Source organism: Hesperophylax consimilis, chromosome 17 (genome assembly GCF_061612785.1).
Source record: "Hesperophylax consimilis isolate HC1 chromosome 17, BYU_Hcon_1.0, whole genome shotgun sequence".
NCBI classification, from domain to species: domain Eukaryota; kingdom Metazoa; phylum Arthropoda; class Insecta; order Trichoptera; family Limnephilidae; genus Hesperophylax; species Hesperophylax consimilis.
Window position 1 is genome coordinate 11385215 of NC_142852.1, and position 23843 is coordinate 11409057.

A 23843-nucleotide genomic window follows, 5' to 3' on the forward strand; every position below is an offset into this window, starting at 1 on the left:
CAGGAAGTCCCTTCGAGGGCATCTTGAATGTGACTGACACGGTTAGCCACGAAAGTCTTCCAGCGACACGAAAGAGAAAGTAACCAGGCGAGCACGATGGTTGAATCCGACCACGCAAAGGTATTGGAGATCGGAAGCAATGGTACGTATAAATCTTTGACGAATTTTAATAGATCTGCTAGAAGAACTGCCGCACACAGTTCAAGGCGAGGCAATGAAATCTTTTTTGTGGGGGCGACTCGAGACTTGGCGCAAACCAAATATATTTGGACTTTATCGTCAACATCCATGATTCGCAAGTAAACTACCGCGCCATATCCAAGTTCCGAACTATCTGAGAAGCCATGAAGTTGACACGACTCCATCTGAGGGAATGACACCCATCGAGGGATTTTGAACGACTTCAAGAGCGGTAATTGTTTAGTATAACGATCCCATTGACGAACAATGTCAACAGGGGGGGTGTCATCCCACCCAACCTTTAGAACCCACAACTTTGGTACTAGGGATTTGGCGAAAAACGTCAAAGGGCATAGAAAACCGAGAGGGTCAAAAACCCGAGCGACTTCACTGAGGATAGTGCGTTTAGTAAACTCGCGATCGAGGCATAGGACTTCGAATGAAAATGTATCAGGCCGTGGCTCCCACTTTAATCCCAATACCTTGAAAATGTGAGAGTTATCAACATCCATGGACACCAAGTCATTGAGGCAGTATTCCGGAGGCAGATCGGCGAGTAATTCTGGTTTGTTACTAGCCCACTTCCGCAATTCGAATTGACCTCGTTTGAACAGCTCGATAACTTCGGTTTTCGTTTGTTGAGCTTGTTCTAAGCTGTTACAACCGGTGACGATGTCATCTATGTAAATATCCGAAGTTAGCACACGACGCGCTAGCGGTAAATCATAACCTTCATCTTTGGTCAACTGTTTGACAGTACGACAAGCCAAAAATGGGGCAGAGGAGACACCATAGGTTACAGTGTTTAGTTGGTACTCTTGGATGGGTTCCGACGAATGAAAACGCCAAAATATTCTTTGGAAAGCGCGATCTGGTTCTTGAACCAATATTTGGCGATACATTTGTCGTACATCAGCAGTAAACACTACCGATGGTATACGGAATTTCAGCAAAAGCTCCAGCAGGTTCTTTTGAAGCTTTGGACCGATAAGCAAGGTATCATTTAACAAGGATCCGTTAACATCCGTCGCTGAGGCGTCGAAAACGACTCTTAAGTAAATGCTAGCGCCGCCTGGACGAAGAATGCAATGATGAGGTATGTGATACTTTCCCTTGTGCAAATCTTTTCCAGGAACACGAGTCATGTGACCACTGTGTAAATAATCAGTCATGAAAGCAGAATATTGTTCACGTAAGGTTGGATTTGCTATGAGTTTGCGCTCGAGTGAATGGAATCTACGTAAAGCGATCTCACGCGATCCTGGAAAAGAGATATCCCTTCCCCTTTCTCGGAAAGGCAAGGATACGATGTATCTTCCCGAAGATCCGTCCCGTGAGTGGTCAGTGCAGTACATTTGTTCACAAAGTTGTTCCTCATGAGTGAGGTGTGAAGACTGGGGAATGGTGTCTAACTCCCACAGTCGCTGGACCTCTTCGTGGATCCGGTCCTCGTTAGTAACGATGAAAGATTTCGTTTCGTGAGCAGTGTCCGAACCAACTGAACCTAGAAGAAGCCAACCAAATGCAGAATTGAAAGCTGATGGCTGACGTGGACCACCATTCACATTACCAGGTCTCAGAAGAGAAGAGAAAACCTCAGCACCCAGAAGAAGATCAATCGGTCCCGGTTTGTGACAGTCAGGATCGGCAAGAGGCAAGTCTCTCAACTGATGCCACGATGACTTATCTAGACGAACAGTTGGCATGTTGCCACAGATACTAGGCAGCGTAAGTGCCTTGATGTTGAAGAGAACCCGTCCCTTAACACCGATCTCTAATTGAATGACTCCTGACGTGGTTGCGGAAGATTGGCCTAAGCCGCTAACTCTCTGAGAACTGGCTTGACGAGGGATGCCTACGAGCTCCGCAGCACGATCGGTGATGAAGTGAACTTGACTGCCCGAATCGATCAATGCGCGAAAGGTTTGGAAACGGCCGGATGAATCGCGAATGCCAACATTGGCGGTTGACAATAGTACTATGGACTTGTCTCCTAAGTTGGTGAGGACCTGAATTTTAGAGTCGGAAGAAGGCTCCTGGTCCGTAGACGTCGTGGAGTGTTGATACTGATCTTCCAAAGAAGCGTTTTTGTCTCGATGGAGCAAAGTATGATGTTTTTGCTGACATTTTTGACATGTAAACAAAGATTTACAATCTTTAAGATAATGAGAAGAATGAAGACAATTGAAACACCAACGGTGTGATTGAACAAACTGTAGGCGATCCTGAACTGACTTGAGTGCAAATACCTTGCACTTGGAAATGGAGTGGTCTTCCCCGCAACAGGAGCATTTCAGGTAAGTGGTGGAGTTCGAGGACCTATTTGTTTCAGACTGTCCTTTCTTAAGATCGCAAAGAAGCGCTGCAGTTCGTTTTCTGGCAGCCTGATTAAAGTTCCGTGCAAGAGGTTTGTCAATAGTACTGCTATCGCGAGTCGAAAAATGTAAGTCTCGTACAAGAGCTTCGCATTTGTTATAAAGAAACTCTTTGAGTTTCAAATATGAAGGCAGGTCGGTAGGAGACTGCAGTTGTTCGAATGCGCATCTTGTAGGTGAATCTAATATCGACAGAATTAAATAACAAAGCACGAAGTCCCAATTATCTATTGGGAGATCCAATTCTTTTAAAATTGTTAAATCCTCATTAAATACATCGAACACGCGACGAAATTCAAAAGGATCGTTAGGCGGAAAATTTAAATTTAGCATTTCCCGCCAACACGTAAATGCGAGTTCACGCGCGTTACGATAGCGCGCGATTAATCTTTGATATGCTTCAACGTAGTGAGCTCCTTGTACTGGAAATGTCCGAATTAACCCTAAAGCTTCTCCAGATAAACATGAGAACAAATACTGCATGCGTTCGATGTTGGATAAAGATTTGTTTTCATGAATCAGAGCGTTAAACATGTCGTAAAATTCGGGCCATTGCTTGACATTTCCAGAAAATATTGGAATGTTTATTTTTGGTAATTTAACGTTTGTGCACGCATTCGCGGTTTTACAATCGAGAGGCTGACTGGTTAACTCCTGGTAAATTTCGACAATTTGATAATACATCTCGTCAAAGGTTTCGCGAATTTTATCCTCATCAATTTCGTTTGTGTCATCTAAAGCTAATATTTCCGCGTGAGACGTTTCAAATTCAAGAACTATCTTTTCCAGAGTAGTATAATGCGCTAACAGTAAGTTGCACTTAGTTGTATCGTGTAAAGCGCTTTTTGCTATTTCATGTGTCTTGAGTAATCTATTATTCGCTAATGTCCGTTTTCGGCGCAATATTTGAATTGCTGGGGCCATGTTGAATAAACACGATTGGAAACGTACCCAAAAACGAAACGAAAATAAATAATAATAATATAATCTATTATAAATATATGCGCGGTAGGTCGTAAATACTCAAGAGCTAGGTACCTACCTAATTACTGTTCGAATTGATTATTATTCAAAATTTAAGAAACATTCCACAGCACTATCCGTTTTGGCATAGATAGATAGTTCGTTCGAAGAACGAACAGGGGTTGGAATAGCCGCACTTTAAAGGGCTATTCCACACTGATAAAGTATAAATGAATTATATGGCTTGTGACAGGCGATGCGAAAACACAATACATAACGTTAATTCACAATCAACTTACCGGGAGGAGATGGTGAAATCTGCATAGTGAGCATCATCTGTCAGCACTGGAACGTTTAGCGTGGTTGTTAGCACTCGTTATTTTAGATTAAATTGCGATAAAAAATACGTATTATGATTACTCCGATAAGACAACCGGCGATCGATATTTGACAGGACGAACGGTTTTTGTGCAACTGGTTCGGCTCACGGCTCCGTGGTTTTAGCTGACGTGTGCGAACTGAAACTACACAGTTCAAATTCTGACGATACGATTGGTTAGTACACGGCCTGTCAAAAGCAATTGGCGTTACGGAACACTTATTATTCACCATTTTTCATTAAAAAACAAGAAACACCTAAAGAAATAAACATAATTATCCACTCTGTGAAAAAAAAAGAAAGCCACAAATGCAATATGTTATGCACAAATATAGAAAGCAAGACCGATATTAAGTACCTAGGCATAACAATAGACCGACGTTTAAAATGGTCTCCACATATAAATATCCTGAACAACAAAATAAGGAAACTAAAATATATATTTAGATGTTTAAGAGATATTTTAAACGAAAAATTACTTATAACCACATACTTCGCTTTCTATCAATCAATTATACAATACGGCATTATAGGCTGGGGCGGTACATATAAAAATCAAACACAAACAATTTAAATACAACAAAAACTAATAATAAAAACCATATTAAGAAAAAACCCTATTCAATTTCTTCCGAACTTTTATTCAAACATTTTAAGGTCAGAAAATTAAGTGCATTATACTTCTACCATGCAACATTACAAATTTATAAAAACTATATTCAAAATAAAATTGCACCCTTTAAAAATAACAGAAATCTTAGATAAACGAAAATACTTCCTACTCCTAAATGTTAAAAAACAATAGGACAGTTCAACCATGAATATCTCGGAGTTAAATTTTTTAACTCATTACCAGAAAAAAATAGAAACATGAATGCAAATATAAACGAATTCAAAAGCCACCTTAAAAAGAATTCCGAACAGTTGAACTGAATCATATCAAATATAAACCAATATAACAACACCCCCCCATACACACAAGCTCTGCTTATTTATGGGGGTAGGTACATCAAATACTTATATTTTATTATATTATGTAATTAATAACTGTACTATATTGTGTAATGTAATTATTTTTTATTAAAAAAAAAAAAAAAAATGTTAGGGCAAGTCTACCAATATACGACTGACGTATTAGGTGATCCCTCCTGGTGCCGGTAGTAAGGTTGACCTCCAGCTCGTGGGATACATTCCATGTTAGGGCAAGTCTACCAATATACGACTGATGTATTAGGTTATCCCTCCTGGTGCCGGTAGTAAGGTTGACCTCCAGCTCGCGGGATACATTCCATGTTAGGGCAAGTCTACCAATATACGACTGATGTATTAGGTGATCCCTCCTGGTGCCGGTAGTAAGGTCGACCCCCAGCTCGTGGGATACATTCCATGTTAGGGCAAGTCTACCAATATACGACTGATGTATTAGGTTATCCCTCCTGGTGCCGGTAGTAAGGTTGACCTCCAGCTCGCGGGATACATTCCATGTTAGGGCAAGTCTACCAATATACGACTGATGAATTAGGTGATCCCTCCTGGTGCCGGTAGTAAGGTTGACCTCCAGCTCGTGGGATACATTCCATGTTAGGGCAAGTCTACCAATATACGACTGATGTATTAGGTTATCCCTCCTGGTGCCGGTAGTAAGGTTGACCTCCAGCTCGTGGAATACATTCCATGTTAGGGCAAGTCTACCAATATACGACTGATGTATTATGTTATCCTTCCTGGTGCCGGTAGTAAGGTTGACCTCCAGCTCGCGGGATACATTCCATGTTAGGGCAAGTCTACCAATATACGACTGATGTATTAGGTTATCCCTCCTGGTGCCGGTAGTAAGGTTGACCTCCAGCTCGTGGGATACATTCCATGTTAGGGCAAGTCTACCAATATACGACTGATGTATTAGGTTATCCCTCCTGGTGCCAGTAGTAAGGTTGACCTCCAGCTCGTGGGATACATTCCATGTTAGGGCAAGTCTACCAATATACGACTGATGTATTAGGTTATCCCTCCTGGTGCCGGTAGTAAGGTTGACCTCCAGCTCGTGGGATACATTCCATGTTAGGGCAAGTCTACCAATATACGACTGATGTATTAGGTTATCCCTCCTGGTGCCGGTAGTAAGGTTGACCTCCAGCTCGTGGGATACATTCCATGTTAGGGCAAGTCTACCAATATACGACTGATGTATTAGGTTATCCCTCCTGGTGCCGGTAGTAAGGTTGACCTCCAGCTCGTGGGATACATTCCATGTTAGGGCAAGTCTACCAATATACGACTGATGTATTAGGTTATCCCTCCTGGTGCCGGTAGTAAGGTTGACCTCCAGCTCGTGGGATACATTCCATGTTAGGGCAAGTCTACCAATATACGACTGATGTATTAGGTTATCCCTCCTGGTGCCGGTAGTAAGGTTGACCTCCAGCTCGTGGGATACATTCCATGTTAGGGCAAGTCTACCAATATACGACTGATTTATTTTATTTATTTTTTATTTATTTATTTATTTAACGCCCAGAGGGCTTTTACATGTGGGTGGTACAAATTTAATGACAGTTTTGAAACATAAGAAAGAAAAGAAAGAAATAATAAAAATAAAATTACATAAGTATATGCGAGAAACAAAATTAAAAATATCAAGAACATAAATTAAAAAATACAGCGATTTGACTGGTTTACAAAAATATAACTTCCATTTAGGAATAGTATTGAAATAGGTCTTTTACGTAATCCACAAAATTCGCAAAGTTAATATTAAATATATCGACATCACCTAAGTATTGGTTTCCCATAGTGTGAAACCGTTGTATTGGGGAGTTCGCAATGTAATTGCGCTTATGTATTAGGTTATCCCTCCTGGTGCCGGTAGTAAGGTTGACCTCCAGCTCGTGGGATACATTCCATGTTAGGGCAAGTCTACCAATATACGACTGATGTATTAGGTTATCCCTCCTGGTGCCGGTAGTAAGGTTGACCTCTAGCTCGTGGGATACATTCCATGTTAGGGCAAGTCTACCAATATACGACTGATGTATTAGGTTATCCCTCCTGGTGCCGGTAGTAAGGTTGACCTCCAGCTCGTGGGATACATTCCATGTTAGGGCAAGTCTACCAATATACGACTGATGTATTAGGTTATCCCTCCTGGTGCCGGTAGTAAGGTTGACCTCCAGCTCGTGGGATACATTCCATGTTAGGGCAAGTCTACCAATATACGACTGATGTATTAGGTTATCCCTCCTGGTGCCGGTAGTAAGGTTGACCTCCAGCTCGTGGGATACATTCCATGTTAGGGCAAGTCTACCAATATACGACTGATGTATTAGGTTATCCCTCCTGGTGCCGGTAGTAAGGTTGACCTCCAGCTCGTGGGATACATTCCATGTTAGGGCAAGTCTACCAATATACGACTGATGTATTAGGTTATCCCTCCTGGTGCCGGTAGTAAGGTTGACCTCCAGCTCGTGGGATACATTCCATGTTAGGGCAAGTCTACCAATATACGACTGATGTATTAGGTTATCCCTCCTGGTGCCGGTAGTAAGGTTGACCTCCAGCTCGTGGGATACATTCCATGTTAGGGCAAGTCTACCAATATACGACTGATTTATTTTATTTATTTTTTATTTATTTATTTATTTAACGCCCAGAGGGCTTTTACATGTGGGTGGTACAAATTTAATGACAGTTTTGAAACATAAGAAAGAAAAGAAAGAAATAATAAAAATAAAATTACATAAGTATATGCGAGAAACAAAATTAAAAATATCAAGAACATAAATTAAAAAATACAGCGATTTGACTGGTTTACAAAAATATAACTTCCATTTAGGAATAGTATTGAAATAGGTCTTTTACGTAATCCACAAAATTCGCAAAGTTAATATTAAATATATCGACATCACCTAAGTATTGGTTTCCCATAGTGTGAAACCGTTGTATTGGGGAGTTCGCAATGTAATTGCGCTTATGTATTAGGTTATCCCTCCTGGTGCCGGTAGTAAGGTTGACCTCCAGCTCGTGGGATACATTCCATGTTAGGGCAAGTCTACCAATATACGACTGATGTATTAGGTTATCCCTCCTGGTGCCGGTAGTAAGGTTGACCTCTAGCTCGTGGGATACATTCCATGTTAGGGCAAGTCTACCAATATACGACTGATGTATTAGGTTATCCCTCCTGGTGCCGGTAGTAAGGTTGACCTCCAGCTCGTGGGATACATTCCATGTTAGGGCAAGTCTACCAATATACGACTGATGTATTAGGTTATCCCTCCTGGTGCCGGTAGTAAGGTTGACCTCCAGCTCGTGGGATACATTCCATGTTAGGGCGAGTCTACCAATATACGACTGATGTATTAGGTTATCCCTCCTGGTGCCGGTAGTAAGGTTGACCTCCAGCTCGTGGGATACATTCCATGTTAGGGCAAGTCTACCAATATACGACTGATGTATTAGGTTATCTCTCCTGGTGCCGGTAGTAAGGTTGACCTCCAGCTCGTGGGATACATTCCATGTTAGGGCAAGTCTACCAATATACGACTGATGTATTAGGTGATCCCTCCTGGTGCCGGTAGTAAGGTTGACCTCCAGCTCGTGGGATACATTCCATGTTAGGGCAAGTCTACCAATATACGACTGATGTATTAGGTTATCCCTCCTGGTGTCGGTAGTAAGGTTGACCTCCAGCTCGTGGGATATATTCCATGTTAGGGCAAGTCTACCAATATACGACTGATGTATTAGGTTATCCCTCCTGTTGCCGGTAGTAAGGTTGACCTCCAGCTCGTGGGATACATTCCATGTTATAATAATAATAATAATAATAATAATAATGATTTATTGTCTTCTTTTCTTATTAACACATAGATATAATGATATCCTCACTGGGATCTCCCGTGCTGAGGATGTCATTTACATATTATAATTTAATTATAAGAAATTAATATTACAACAAAGTATAATGTAGTATATAGTATATTGTTAGGGCAAGTCTACCAATATACGACTGATGTTTTAGGTTATCCCTCCTGGTGCCGGTAGTAAGGTTGACCTCCAGCTCGTGGGATACATTCCATGTTAGGGCAAGTCTACCAATTTGGATGTCTGTGGTGGCGATTTACGTATTCTTAAAAAAACCTGTATTTTTATCAAATATTTTCGAAGACTGCGAATATTATGAATGAAACCGGTTCGGCAGGTTTCAGATATTATGTCTGGTTAAAACGTATTGGTTTTTAGTAGAGTGAAAATAATACTTCATTATTTCTTCAGGCATATTATTACTTATTCTAATTTTGATAAAGACCATAAATTTCTATTTTAATATTTTACTACTGGAATTTTCTTCACACAATCATTTTCAATACTGAAAATGACATTTAAATTAGAAACGAATTAGAGTTCATTGAACGTGTAGTTAGCGATGGGTGGTGTGAGTCTTCACTGACAAGAGGATTTCTCATTACAGGTGATTAAATCTAGGATTCGGTTTTTGGAATTTTTTATGTGATTATATTGTTTTAATTCGGAGTAATAAATTGTGTCAGTAAGTGAGGAACTAATTGTATTTAAGTTTCCAGGTGTTAAGTGTGAATCATGCATTTCCCATATTATGGTGGGAGAAAATATCATAAAACGTTGTTGGCAAGACAGGAGGTATGTATACAGCACATATGATGAGATTGAGAGAACTTACCGGAATAGATACGAAGATTTGTGCAATCTGATTTTTTCCCAGTCATCGAGACGGGAAGCTGAGAGCTCCTTACGCACTGCTACTAGCACACCGCCTCCGTCCATCTTACCAGTAAGTATACAGTCCCTATCTCGTCGGAACACCGTGTACCGTGAATCAATGAATTCGGCCGTATTTACACTTGCTACAAGCCATATTTCAACTAGAACTATAACACCATAGTTATTCGATGAAATATTAATAAGTAGATCTTGAGTTTTGGTCTTCATACCACCGCAGTTCTGGTAATAAACGGATATAGATGATGTCATTTTATTAGTGTAAGTGTGCCTATCGATTTATTCCACAATCACGAGAGCGGTACATCAATTAGGACGTATGAAGCATCAAAATTATATATGAAACAAAGATAACTTAGTGTAAAATATGTCAACATTGTAAGATGTTAATGAATATGCAAGAGATATGATAGTGCTATACGATTATAGAGGTATTGCGCTGTTAACAAAAATATTAAGTAATTTTCCAAGAAACAGACGAATGAACAAGGGTACAGGATAGTGTGAGAGAGTTGGCATCGACAGCAGCAGTAACGACTGTGTTGTAGAAGTCACATATTTTGTTGATCATGAGTGGTAATTTTGTTAAGGTCTCCCTCCCGACAAATGGTGACCACTCGATAGAGATCATTCCTTTTCGCCAGGATACTGTCATTCCGCACCCATGCGTATTTATAGCCGTTTTCTTTTCCGGCGGCACGTGTTTTTGCGAAGAGTATTTTATTTTTTATTTTCAGGTGTTCATTTACATAGAAGTTAGTGGTGGGAGCGCCAAGTCCTAGTAGGCCTGTTGTGAGGCTGCGGCGAGTCCTTACCGCAGCGATGACATCAGCTGCTCCATTTCATCATGAGCGTCTCTGATTGATTCCATTTCCTGTCTTGGGCTGGCATTTTCTTCCTGGAGAACAGTTACACATCCCATAATTTTGGTGTACCGGTCCTTCCACTCATTTGACAGCGCGCCCAATTTTCGATGAATGGCGTCAACTGCGAGTTTACTTAAAGTGCGCATTGTTTCGAGTTTCGACTCAAAGATGTTGATAAGGGAGTCTGTGTCAATGTTTATTATTGACTGGTGCGTTGCCGACGGTGAGTCCATGGGGCCAGATTCAGTCAATAGAGGTGATGATGGTGTTTTCTTCAGACTGCAAACCATTCTGCCAGATTTAGACATTTTGGTTATGTACCTAATGTTTTTCCATCGCCAAAATGTGCAAACAAAAGTAAAAATAAAATATTTATTTTTATTTAATGCCAGTAGGATTTGAACTGAGGTTATCCGAAACTCTACAAAGTAATGGCGGGCGCTATCACCGCTGGAATAAAAGCCGCATTTGTATTTGGGTTAAAATATTTTAGTAAGAATCGTGTTAGCACTAGGATGTTGTGTATTTATTTAGAACGGTGTAAAAAAATATTTATATTATAATCGTATATTTTTTCTTGGAATCTTTGGGATTCTAACTGGGTTCTTCCAATATCGGTGCAGGTTTAGCGGGCGTTCTCACCACTGGGCTAAAATCCGCATGTGAGGTACCGTGAAATATGTGTAATATGAATTGACTTAGCACAGGTATTATAATAAGTAAATGAATGTTTATTACGGCGACAACACTAACTGTCACTTCACAGAACTTGAACTAATCACTTGAAATAAGATTAAGTACGACCGTTTAGACATAGCTAACGTAGCTGTTCAACAGGAAATCATTTACCGATAGATTGATTGATTATTATGACGTATTCTAGACCCTGAATGAGGGTGATTTTTAAAGAGCGATTTTTTGACGTGCTTTCTGAGTGAATGTTGGTGAAGAAAGCTCGCACGATTGGGCATTTTTTTATTTTTTTATTATACATTATACACTTTACAAATAAGGTAAAAAGTCCCGATAAACTGCTTTTCAGCAGTTTGTCTAACGGGTTCTTTACATTATAAATCTTTTTATATTGAATTTACAGTTACATTTTTAAAATTATTTATTTAATTATTTATTTCACGCCTATTAAGGCTTTTACATACATACATATAAAAAAAATTACGAAATTATACATGAAAATAGTGCAGCCGACTATTTAAAATAATTGCCGAAAAATAACTATAGAGTCAAAATATCACTGAACTTGATCTACACAGCATGCAGGCACAAAACATAATTTTTTTCTGTTTCAGTTGACAAAATTATTATGTGTTAGTCAAATCAAATTAAATACCTTTATTAAAATATTCCACTACTTGATGAAAAAAACTTCAATAGGGTATGCTTATATATTGAAATTGATGTACTAAATATATCAACAACATCGTAGTATTTGTATCCTAGCTGTTGAATCCGTCGCATAGGAGTGTGATATTGGGACGTTTGCTACAATAATAAGGTAGGTACTGTCTTGTAACCGACCTGCTTGGAGTATGAAAAGAGATTACATATAATAAATCAGGGGTTTCAAACATTGAATTAATAATTTTATACAAACAGGTTAAATCGGAAATAATTCTGCGATCAGATAATTTTATTAAATTTAATGAACAAAGTACGTTATCGTAATTTAGGTTTTCTTTAGGAATGCCCATTTTTAAATTTACATATCTTAAAAATTTATTTTGGATTCTTTCAATCGCATGTGAATGAACCTCATAATTTGGGGACCAAACTGTGGAATTGTATTCTACATGACTCCTTACTAGTGACATATATAATGTTTTTACAGTATTTACATAATTGAAATCACTAGATACCCTTAAAATAAATCCCAACATTTTCAAACCTTTAGGTATTGGTTATTATTTCAATATGCTTGATAAAGTTAAGTTTCGTGTCAAACCAAATGCCTAAGTCATTAATTACCGAGACAGATACTAACGTCATATTGTTAATGGAATAATCAAAAAATATTGGATACTTTATTCGATGAAACCTCATAATTTGACATTTGCTTATGTTAAGTTGCAAGCGGTTATCACGACACCATATAATTAATCTTGACAAGTTATTTGACAATATATGGCAATCGTTAATGTTTCTGATTGCTTTGAATAATTTCAGGTCGTCTGCAAACATTAACACTTGAACATCATTGAAAATATACAATACATCATTGACAAATAATAAAAACAAGATTGGACCTAAGTGTGACCACTGGGGAACACCACTCGTAGCAGTGAATTTGTATGAAAATGTACCATAAATTTCAGCAGCCAGTAATCTTTTAGTCAAGTAACTATAAAACCACTTATATAGTGAACCTCCTATACCGAATTTATGGAGTTTATTCAGCAATAACTCATGATTGACTTTATCGAACGCCTTGCTAAAATCGGTATAAATAGAGTCAACTTGACATTTACTAGACATGGAATCAGATATATGGTTTTGATAGGTTAACAAGTTAGGGTAGATTTGCCAGTAGAGAAACCATGTTGTTTAGGAGAAATGACGTGGTTTAATCGGAAAATAATTTTTTTGAAAATAATTTTTTCAAAAACTTTAGAAATCGTTGATAAAAGGCACACCGGTCTGTGATTAATCTCCTCGTGTTTATCGCCTTTTTTAAAATAGGCGTAATGAAGCTGAATTTCCATTTAGTAGGAAAACATCCTGTTCGTAAAGACTGATTAAACAGCAAATATAAAGGATACGCCAGATTGGTAGCACAATTATTCAAAAATACAGGAGGTATTTTATCTGGTCCAGCACTTTTGCTTTGATCTAGTAATTTTAGTTCAGTCAATATATCATTATATTCTATGTGGATAAAAGATAAATTAAGATTATGATCAGTAGTAAAATTTGATACTGTACTAGCAGAAACTGGTGTCTCACATTCATAAACGCTTTAAAAAAAATCAGCAAAAAGGTTAGCAATACTTTGAGTGTCTAGTGATTATATGTAAAAAACAAAAAAATTACAGAAATATACCAAAAGTAAAATGATGAAAAACAAACACATCAATTTTAAAAGTCATGAAAATAACATGTCATTATAAGCTAATACAAATGAATTTTTTCAGTAAGCCAAGTCTTCGAAAGTTCACAAATTGTTGGTTTTGGGTACAGTTTTTAATTTCAGCAGGTAACATATTAATAACAACTGGGAATCATTATAGTTTAACGTTCTTTAGTTGATTTGGGCAATCCGGAACCTTGAACACAAATCACAATAAAATATTTACACAAAATTAAAAAAAAAAAATCGTTTCTAAAATAAAATTTAGTGCAAGCGATTTGGACACTGACCTTTAAACAGTTTCTTCATACACAAGGCTTAAAATCGCATTCAAAACTAAAGGCAAACACATTACTATCCTATTAGTTGTTAACCCTTAACTAGGCAAGGATATCAAAAATGAAATTTTAAAAGTTAAACCGTGTTACTAGGATTCTGGGTCTAAAACAGTTCTTGAAAAAAAATAGCAATAAAATAAATAGGTTTTTAAATTTTCAGTAATATCAGAGTTCAAATGTTAACTACGGTGAAAAACGCCAAATGCGGTTGGTAAAGTTAGATAAAAATGAAAAATTGTAGCCAATAAATAATTATCTATATTTACTACTAATAAGTTTCTGTTTTGTACGGAGACAAATACTCACATTTTAATGTATCTGAGAGGAAAATCGTCAAATCAGTCAAATCAATTGAACTTTTTTCTGTCTGCCCAGGTAGTACGTTCTCGAGCGGTTGAAGTACCTAAGAGATGTGTTAACAAAATAATTCTCGTAAGTTCAAGGTGCGATCTCCACAAGGTAAACAGAAAAGAAAATGTTCTAGAACGCACTAGCAGCTGCTGCTACAAATCTACAGTTTTGAAAGTTAATTTAGAAGTGTAAAAATATTATTTGAAAATAATTAAATACATTACTGTACACATATTCAAATATATTTTTATATTCGTGTTAGTTGTATGACATAATTATCTTTTTTACACATACATTTACATTTAAGTTACACGTACATTTAAGTTTAAAAAAAATCAAATCTTTTCCAATGCGATTCAGAACAAATTCAACGAAATCGCAAGGTTATAAATATTGTGACCATTATAAAATTATATTAATTTTAAATACTGGTAACTCTCTGGTGAAACATATCAGATCGAATACTAGAATTTATTCTGTAAATAGTTTTCGTGAAGGTGAATGTTAACGCAAGGAACAAGAAAAGTGTCCAGTCAAAGAGTCTTTTCGAGAAAATGCATAATTCCATATTAAAATAAACAGTGAGTGCGCACGCGTTTATTTCAATCTCTCTTCAGCCAGAAAACGAGAAAGTTTTTTTTCAGCTGTCAGTCAGTTTTTTCTCTTCAAGGAACACTGTTGATAACTTGCATAGTTGCACTCGGAACAAGAAAAGGGGGTTTTTCTCCGCTCTGAGTCAGCATGTGTTCCAACAAATGTCCTATATGGGGGGTAAGGTGGCCTTTCCTAGAATCTGAATATGTTCACTTGGAAAATGAAAAAGGTTTGTCACCACTGTGAGTCAGCATGTGGCTTTTAAGATGTGCGTTTTGAGAATATCCATAGATGAACAAGGAACAAGAAAAAGTTTTCTCCGTAGTGACTCAACGTGTGCTTCAGATTGCCTTTACAATAACATAAATATGTGCACTTGGAACATAAAACAGGTTTTTCGCCACTGTGAGTCAGCATGTGGGTATTAAGATGGGCGTTTTGATAAAATTAAATGTTTCACACGGGACTTGAAAAAAGTTTATCTCCACCGTAAGTTAGCATGTTGCACTTCAGAAAACATGTATAGTTGCACACGGAATATTAAAGAGGTGTACCTACGATGTGAGAGAGCATTTGGCTCTTCAGTCGGCCCTTTTGATTACATGCATAGTTGCATACGGAACATGAAAAAAGTTTTTCTCTACTGTAAGTCAGCATGTAGAACTTTAGTTGACCCTTACGATAACACACATAGTTGCACAGGGAACATGAAAAAGGTTTTTCTCCACTGTGAGTCAGTATGTGTGCCTTCAGGTTACCCTGGTAAGAACTTGTATAATCGCACTCCAAACATGGAAGAGGTATTTCTCAACTGAGAATCAGCATGTGCCTCTTTAGCTGACCCTTTTTACAACACGCATATTTGCACACGGAACAAGAAAAAGGTTTTTTTCTCCACTGTGAATCGGCATGTGCCTCTTCAGCTGACCCTTTCGACCACACGCATAGTTGCACACGGAACATGAAAAAGGTTTTTCTCCAATGTGAGTGAGCATGTGGCTCATTAAATTACCCTTTGGGAAACACGCGTAGTTGCACACGGATCATGAAAAAGGTTTTTCTCAACTGTGAGTGAGCATGTAGCTCTATCAATGACCCGTTTGACAACACGCATAATTGCACTCCAAACATTAAAACGGTTTTTCTCCACTGTGAATCAGCAGGTGCACTTTAGCTGACCCTGATAGCACGCATAGTTGCACACGGAACATGAAAAAGGTTTTTCTCCACTGTGAGTCAGCATGTGGCTCGTTAGGTCGCTTTTTCGATTACATGCATAGGTGCACACGGAACATGATAAAGGTTTTTCTCCACTGTGGGTCAGCATGTGGCTTGTTAGGTCGCTCTTTCGACAACATGCATAGTTGCACACGGAACATGAAAAAGTTTTTTTCCACTGTGAGTCAGCATGTGGCTCCTTAAATGACCCTTATGATAACTTGCATAGTTGCACACGGAACATAAAAATGGTTTTTCTCCACTGTGAGTCAGCAAGTGTGTCTTCAGGCTACCCTGTTGATAACTTGCATAGTTGCACTCCAAACATGAAAATAGTTTTTATCCACTGTGAATCAGCATGTGGCTCGTTAGGTCGCTTTTTCGATTACATGCATAGGTGCACACGGAACATGAAAAAGGTTTTTCTCCACTGTGAATCAGCATGTGCCTCTTCAGGTGACCCTTTCGACAACACGCATAGTTGCACACAGAACATGAAAAAGGTTTTTCTCCACTGTGAATCAGCATGTGCATCTTCAGCTGACTCTTTTGACAAAACGCATAGTTGCACTCCAAACATGAAAACGGTTTTTCTCCACTGTGAATCAGCATGTGCCTCTTTAGCTGACCCTTTCGATAACACGCATAGTTGCACAGGGGACATGAAAAAGGTTTTTCTCCACTGTGAGTCAGCATGTGGCTCGTTAGGTCGCTCTTTCGATAACATGCATAGTTGCACACGGAACATGAAAAAGGTTTTTTTCCACTGTGAGTCAGCATGTGACTCGGTAGGTCGCTCTTTCGATAACATGTATAGGTGCACACGGAACATGAAAAAGGTTTTTCTCCACTGTGAGTGAGCATGTGGCTCTTTAAATTACCCTTTTGAAAACACGCATAGTTGCACTCGGAACATGAAAAAGGTTTTTTTCCACTGTGAGTCAGCATGTGGCCCATTAGGCGACTCTTTGTATAACATGCATAGTTGCACACGGAACAAGAAAAAGTTTTTTCTCTTTCATGGGTGCTTACGTTTATTGCAAAATTTGACTTAGGAGAGGAGGAGTAGTTGTGATGGGGAGGAGTGATTCCCTTTTCCACAAAATGCGTCTGAAGATCTGTCGACAAATTTGAAAAATAACATGGGTGAAAAAGACTCAGTTAAACTTATTTCCTAAAATTAGAGTTTATAAGCGAAGTAAGTTCGTAGAAAGGTTAAAAAAAATAGGAGAGTCCGAATCGTTCAAGTTAACAGTGAAAAATTGGTTTTACCTGCTGCCTTGGTAATTCTTCCAAAGCGTTCTAAGCATTCCTCTTTAACATCCGGCAGGTCTATGTCAATTTTCATATAAGTAAGCCCCGCTTCATCTTGTCGGGGTACAAGATCCGCGTTTATGGTGACTGTCTTCACATTAATGTTTCCTGGAATAAAAAAGGACAATAAATATAATGAATCTTTGCATGGCCAGCCCTGAACCAAACGGCGCCTGGCGCAAGTTTAATTTTGGCTGCCCTAACAGTCTAAATTAGTATACGCCGAGGCAGGATATCACTGTAATCATTAAAATGATGCTTTGTGTTTTTATGTAGAGCGGTATTTATCAAAAATAATATCAAGGGCGATGTGTTAGGTTAAGTATTCGACGCCCGGAGCGAACTGCACCAATTGCGCCTGCATAGGGCCAGCCCTGTATCTTCGTCAAATTGATATTAACGAGAATTTTTTGAATAGAAAAACAATAAAATATTATTTTACGAATAAATATCATTGATCAACAAGGTAAGATAAAAAGTGACCTCAGATGTCCGCTTCAGGGAACGATTCTTCATGAAAGAAAAAAATTTCTCCAGAGCACCTGTAGTAGAGAAATTGGTTGTTTTCAGTGAATGGAATATTGTTTTCCAATCAATATTAATGTTTTTTAACGTATAATACGTGTAATTCACATCATATCTCAAATAAAATTAGGTGAAAATCGAGGAACCGACAACCTAATATGAATAGTATAAAAAAGTTTAATGAGTGCTGTATTTTGGTATTTTCCGGCAAGTACGCATATTAAGGTAAATTCCCAATACACCTCATGTTTTATAAGAGAGGATATTGTGCACAAGTGTGTGTCCTGTTTGCACGACATTTCAAAAGAGACATTGATTCCGGACATCCGAATTTTAAGTTCTATATTTAACACGTATGCAATGCAACAAACTGGCTGTCTGAGTACTCTCCGCATATTGCGAGCATTCCTTCGTTACAGCTGGGTGGTCGAAATCTAAATCTGAAATTCAATTTCACCTCCATCTTCTTCCTGGAGCCCTGGTTCCGTCTTGATGGATATAGTATCTGGCTTCAGTAGATCCATGGTCTGCTTTGGTAGAGTTTGGTTATTGGTTTAGCCCCGAAAAATATATCTGAAACAGAACATTGTTAAAATAAAGTAAAATGATAAAATTTATAAGTTAAATTAAAACAGGATATATGATTTTTAGCTTAACTCGTTAAATCATTCCTCCTTACGTACCCTTAAAAATTGAACGTAACAACCTGCAAATCCTGATAAGGGAGAATTATCTTGGGGTGTGCATTGATAAATACCCCAAATTTGATACAGCATATTCAAGATATTAAAGACAAAATCACCCCTTTAATTAGCGTACTTGGCCGGATATCATATCTGTTACCAAATAAAATTAAAAAAAGGTCTATATTATAGCCTCGTAAATTCACATTTAAACTACTTGATTGAAATATGGTTAAATGCATATGAAACATATATAAATGAACTACACGTAAAACAAAACAAAGTAATCAAAAAGCTATTTCAGTTCAAAGCTGGAACATCCACAGAAAAAATATGTATGAAAACAAAACTATTAACACTAAGAAACTTTTTATGAATATAATATAATATGTCTCCTTATATGAAAAATAAATAATAAACTCATACATCCAAATACAGAAATCATTAAAACGTACCAAGTACACACACACTTTATACGGCAACAAGATAAAATACATTTAAACACCATACATACTCATTACGGCAAGCAATCCATTGGTTACGAGGGAGCAACATACATAATTGCCTCCCAGACGAAATTAAAAATGAAAAAAGTGTAGGTAAATTTAAAAAAAAGTTGTTCAGTTTTAAGATCAATCAAAAAAACAATGACAGTGAATAAAATGTTTGTGAAATATATTAATGTGTAATGTATTAGTTTTTTCTAGTTAAATAAGTGAAAATGTAATTTTCTTTTATCTAGAATAAAAAAACATAAAAAACAGATGAAAAATAAAATGTGGTTTCGCTTGGAATATCCTGTCAAAATAACGAAGTCGTAGCCAAAACACATATTTGAAAACCTTGAAGATATGACAACGGTTAAGAGAAACGTTGCTTAGCGTGGGAAAACTATATATATATATATATATATATTTACAATCTTTACCGCCATTCCGCTTTTAACAAAATATCTGTTAACCAAATGTTTTTTTTAGATCATTGTAATAAATGCCTTCGAAATGCTAATCTAATAATAGGTAGACGTCAAATTGACAGTTTAAACATTCTACTGTGACAAAACGCCCAATGATTCCCTAACTAAACTGGAATAACGGCAGCTACCAAATAAATAGCGATGAATATAAGAATGAGTACTTACTTTACCAATAACCATCACAGGCGTGGGATAGTATGTTTAACAGGATGAAACGACTCTCGGAGAAGAAAGCACTTGTTAGCACTTGTCAAAAATATTTTTGGGTTATGCATAGACAAGAATGAAGTCATAGACAATTATTATTATTTTCATGGCGACGGTAACTCAAAAAAAAACATTTTCGTCATTTGACTTTTGAACATATACACATTGTTCATACATATTCATCATATGATAATTAATAACGGTAATTCATAAGAACGGTTATTATTAAGAACGATCGTAACTAAGAATAATTATTTTTAAGAACATTTCATATTCAGCACAATTTGCGGGTCATTCCACGCGAGTGAAAGTTAGTTCTGCCTCAAAGTCTCAACAAAACAGTTCCATTATTTTATCTGGTTAATTATTGATGTGATAAGGGTTATTATTAATTTTAATTATATTTTCATTTGTGTTCCGAGTTTCAGCAGAAAAAAAAATAACAATAATGTTTGCAACTAAATAATTTTGAGTTTTAATGTGAACATGTTCGTGATATTTGCAAGTAAATTGTTTATTTGTTTTTGACGTTGTTATGTAAATATTTTCTTTGTGTATTTATTTGCAGATATCGACACTTGCAGAAAGCCATTTCTTTGTGATTCTCTTTCGACGAGACCAATCCAAGTTACGTTACTGCGCACTTGTCTCCTAGAGGTGAGTCCTGTGAGTTCTTTCCGATATTGGGTACAATGAGTACACGTACAAAAAAATACCTGGTAAAATACCCGGTACAAAATACTTCCAAATATTTTATACCTACTTTAAGTATCTGGGGTGCGCCTGTTCTCACATTGCTGGAGGAATGGGGGCGGAGCTACGAAGTTTGCCGAGTGAACACGAAGGCTCAAAGCGGCTCGGAACTACGAAGTTTGCCGAAAACGATCCTGTCAACCACCACTTCATCGCGTTTGTGCACAAAGATGGCAAACTGTACGAGCTGGACGGGCGCAAGTCCTTCCCGATTAACCATGGAGACACGACCCCCGAGACGCTCCTGGAAGACTCTGCCAAGGTCTGCCGCACCTTCATGGAAAGGGATCCCAACAATGTCAACTTCACGGTGGTTGCTCTGAGCGCTGCCGATTTGTCTGAATAAATTATATATCTCCAGGATGACAAGAATCAAGCGTGACTGAATTTACCTCCACCGTATTTACCATTAACATTGAGCCAGTTGATTTTTATTATTTTTATTTATGTGATTCATTATGTATGTACGTAAATCACATTAGTTTTGCCATTATTTAAATGCTATTTTTAAGTTATCGCCATTGTTCAATGTTTGTGGCTTGGATTCAAACTGCTTTCTGCTTGTCATCTTCAAACTCATAATTTTAAAAATCTCAATAATTATATCACTTTGTGCAAGTCACAATAGTTGTAAGGTTTGATGGCTATTCTTAGCTTTTTGTTTTATGTTGTGAAAAAAACTCTTTATTTTGGTTGGATTTCTGCATGATTCTGCTTAGTACTAGGAATATGATGGATATTGTATTTCATGGCATTGTGATACTGGTAAATGATTGTCATACTTAATATTATATTTTTTTACATTTTCTATTACCTAATAAAGTCGCTTTTATGAATATGATTGATTATTTTATTTGTCTTGATATTTTCTGTAAACACTACTTCTTTTGAACAACTTGTAATCTACCGAATAAGTTGAACCACAACTCTGTCTTGGGACACACTTCTTGCTTCTTTCACATTCTTACTTTTATGTTTTTCTGACTCTTGTCATGACCTGATTCAAGTGACTTCCTTCATTTATCCTTTTGACCTGTCCCAACCATAGTATTTAATGGCATCCCTTTTATAAACTTATTCATTAAGCTTACATTAGTTTTACATTCTGTCTGGATCTTCACAAATAGGTAATCAAAATTCGGAAAACAGCCTCAGGGACCTCATTTTATAACTTGAAAAATGGTTAGACAATAGTTAATGTGCAGTCTATCCTCTGATTACACTTTTGGCTCTTTACACAGTAAGTACTGTGATGATGGATTTGTTTATGTAATCATCATAATATTGAATCCTTTTCAATCTAATCTAAACTAATATGTAGTATAAGAAAATTAAATTTCAGTAAGAAGCAGCTTTCCGAATGCACAAAATATTTGATTACAGAATGTTATTTACTCTGCCAAAATCATTTTCAGCAAGCCCACATACTTGATCAGCTATTTCAGTCCTGCTCTGCTGTTTACAAAAAGGTCACCTTAATACAAAATTTTATCCGTTCATTATTCGTGGGGGTAGGCTACAACCAACAACATGCCATTTTAAAAATCAATAATGGAGTTGGAATGAATCATGTTTTCTTGGCTGACAAGCATCATTCTCATTAAAAATTAGTTTGGATTATAGGAGTAGGTAGTAACCAGTTGTCATTGACATTAATATGATGAACTTGTATGTCTTCTTGAAAATATGTGTTAATAAGTTTACCTTAATGTTCTACCTACACATTCGATTGTAAAAGTTTTACTATTTTTTCAAATTTTTGTAAAATGGTCCATGTCCATAACATTATTGTCAATTCTATATCTACCTACAATAAGTTGTTTTATGTGACACGCTTCGTGTACACTCGGCAAACTTCGTAGTTCCGAGCCGCTTTGAGCCTTCGTGTTCACTCGGCAAACTTCGTACTCCGCCCCCATTCCTCCAGCAATGTGAGAACAGGCGCACCCAAGTATCTGGGTACTGGGGACGGAGAGTGACGGGGACCTGAGGCGTGCTGAGGTACAAAATATTCTTAAATATTTTATACCTACCATGGGTATCGGGGGACGGCGAGTCACGGGGACCTTAGGCGTGCTGGGCACTGAGAAGGGAAGTTGAGGGGAAGGGAGGGGAGGAACAAGAAGGAATATTATTACTTACAGGTGTTCTAAATAAATAATGTTTGAGAGTTTTTTTTATATGATTTTTATTTTTTTGTACATTCGTAGCGTAATGTTGTAAGGCGTATTACACTGCCTAACAAAACATATATTAGGTATATGGTCATGAAATTAAATTAACACGCTTTCCTACATTGCTGTCTATAATATCATCTCTACAGGTAACTTACTGTTAACTCAAAACCTGTTTAAAACGCCTCGACATCGGCAGCAGAATTTGGATTTTCTGGTTCATTCTAATCAACGCTAATACTCATTCCTATTCTTCCTGAAAGCATTAAAGCAGTGGATTAATATAGTTATTGGTTTTGCCAATGTTTTCGTTTCAATTGATCGATTCATAACACTTTTTCAACACAGGCATTTGGCCGGTGACATTGTTAATGAATTACATGTAAAATAACAAGTTTTCTCTTCTACTTTCTTTCAACCATTCTGCGTTGCCCTGAATACATCTCAATCGTAAAGATGGTAGACCCTGGTGTGAGATTTGATCAGAGTATGCGCGCACAAGTAGTCAGCAATACCTAGGAAATTACCAGAACACATCATAACCTCACAAAGATCTGTATTCTATTTTCAAGACATAAGATTCTTGTTATTGAATGTTTATGTTAATTTTTTACCTGATAAATTCAATGCAGAAGCCTTTCCGTCGCCTCTACCGCCATATTATTCCTGGAATACTACGGAAGGTTTTAAAAATCAACTATTTCGTGACTTTATCTTCGAATGCGCTGAAAGCAAATTTTAATCTGCGAAGTATTTTTCAATAGTGGAGTTCGGCCACCCTCCACTATCTTGTAGAGGATGTGGAATATCCCAGTGGTACAAAGCCATCTCGCTAGTATCGGATAAACAATTTATTAAAATCTGCCAATAAAATCTCCACAACGGCGCAGTAACTACACAAAGTTCAAGATGTGAAAATGTCAAACACCATGCCATAGACACTCAGCTGTCAACAGTTTTTCCATAGACATTCACCATCAGACGATGGAGATTACCGTGGCTAAATACTCATAACTGTCCTTTTTCCTCGTACACCTTTCTAATAGGAAAGAGCGAAAAGGCATCTGTATTTTAGAGTGCCGAAAGCAAAAATATTTCTTTGTCCCTT

At 37.4% G+C, this 23843-nt stretch overlaps 1 pseudogene; it reads left to right on the top strand.

Annotated features, from left to right (window-relative positions):
- Positions 1-96: 96 nt before the first annotated feature.
- On the top strand, positions 97-20907 carry LOC149415977 (ubiquitin carboxyl-terminal hydrolase pseudogene; annotated as a pseudogene).
- Positions 20908-23843: the final 2936 nt, after the last annotated feature.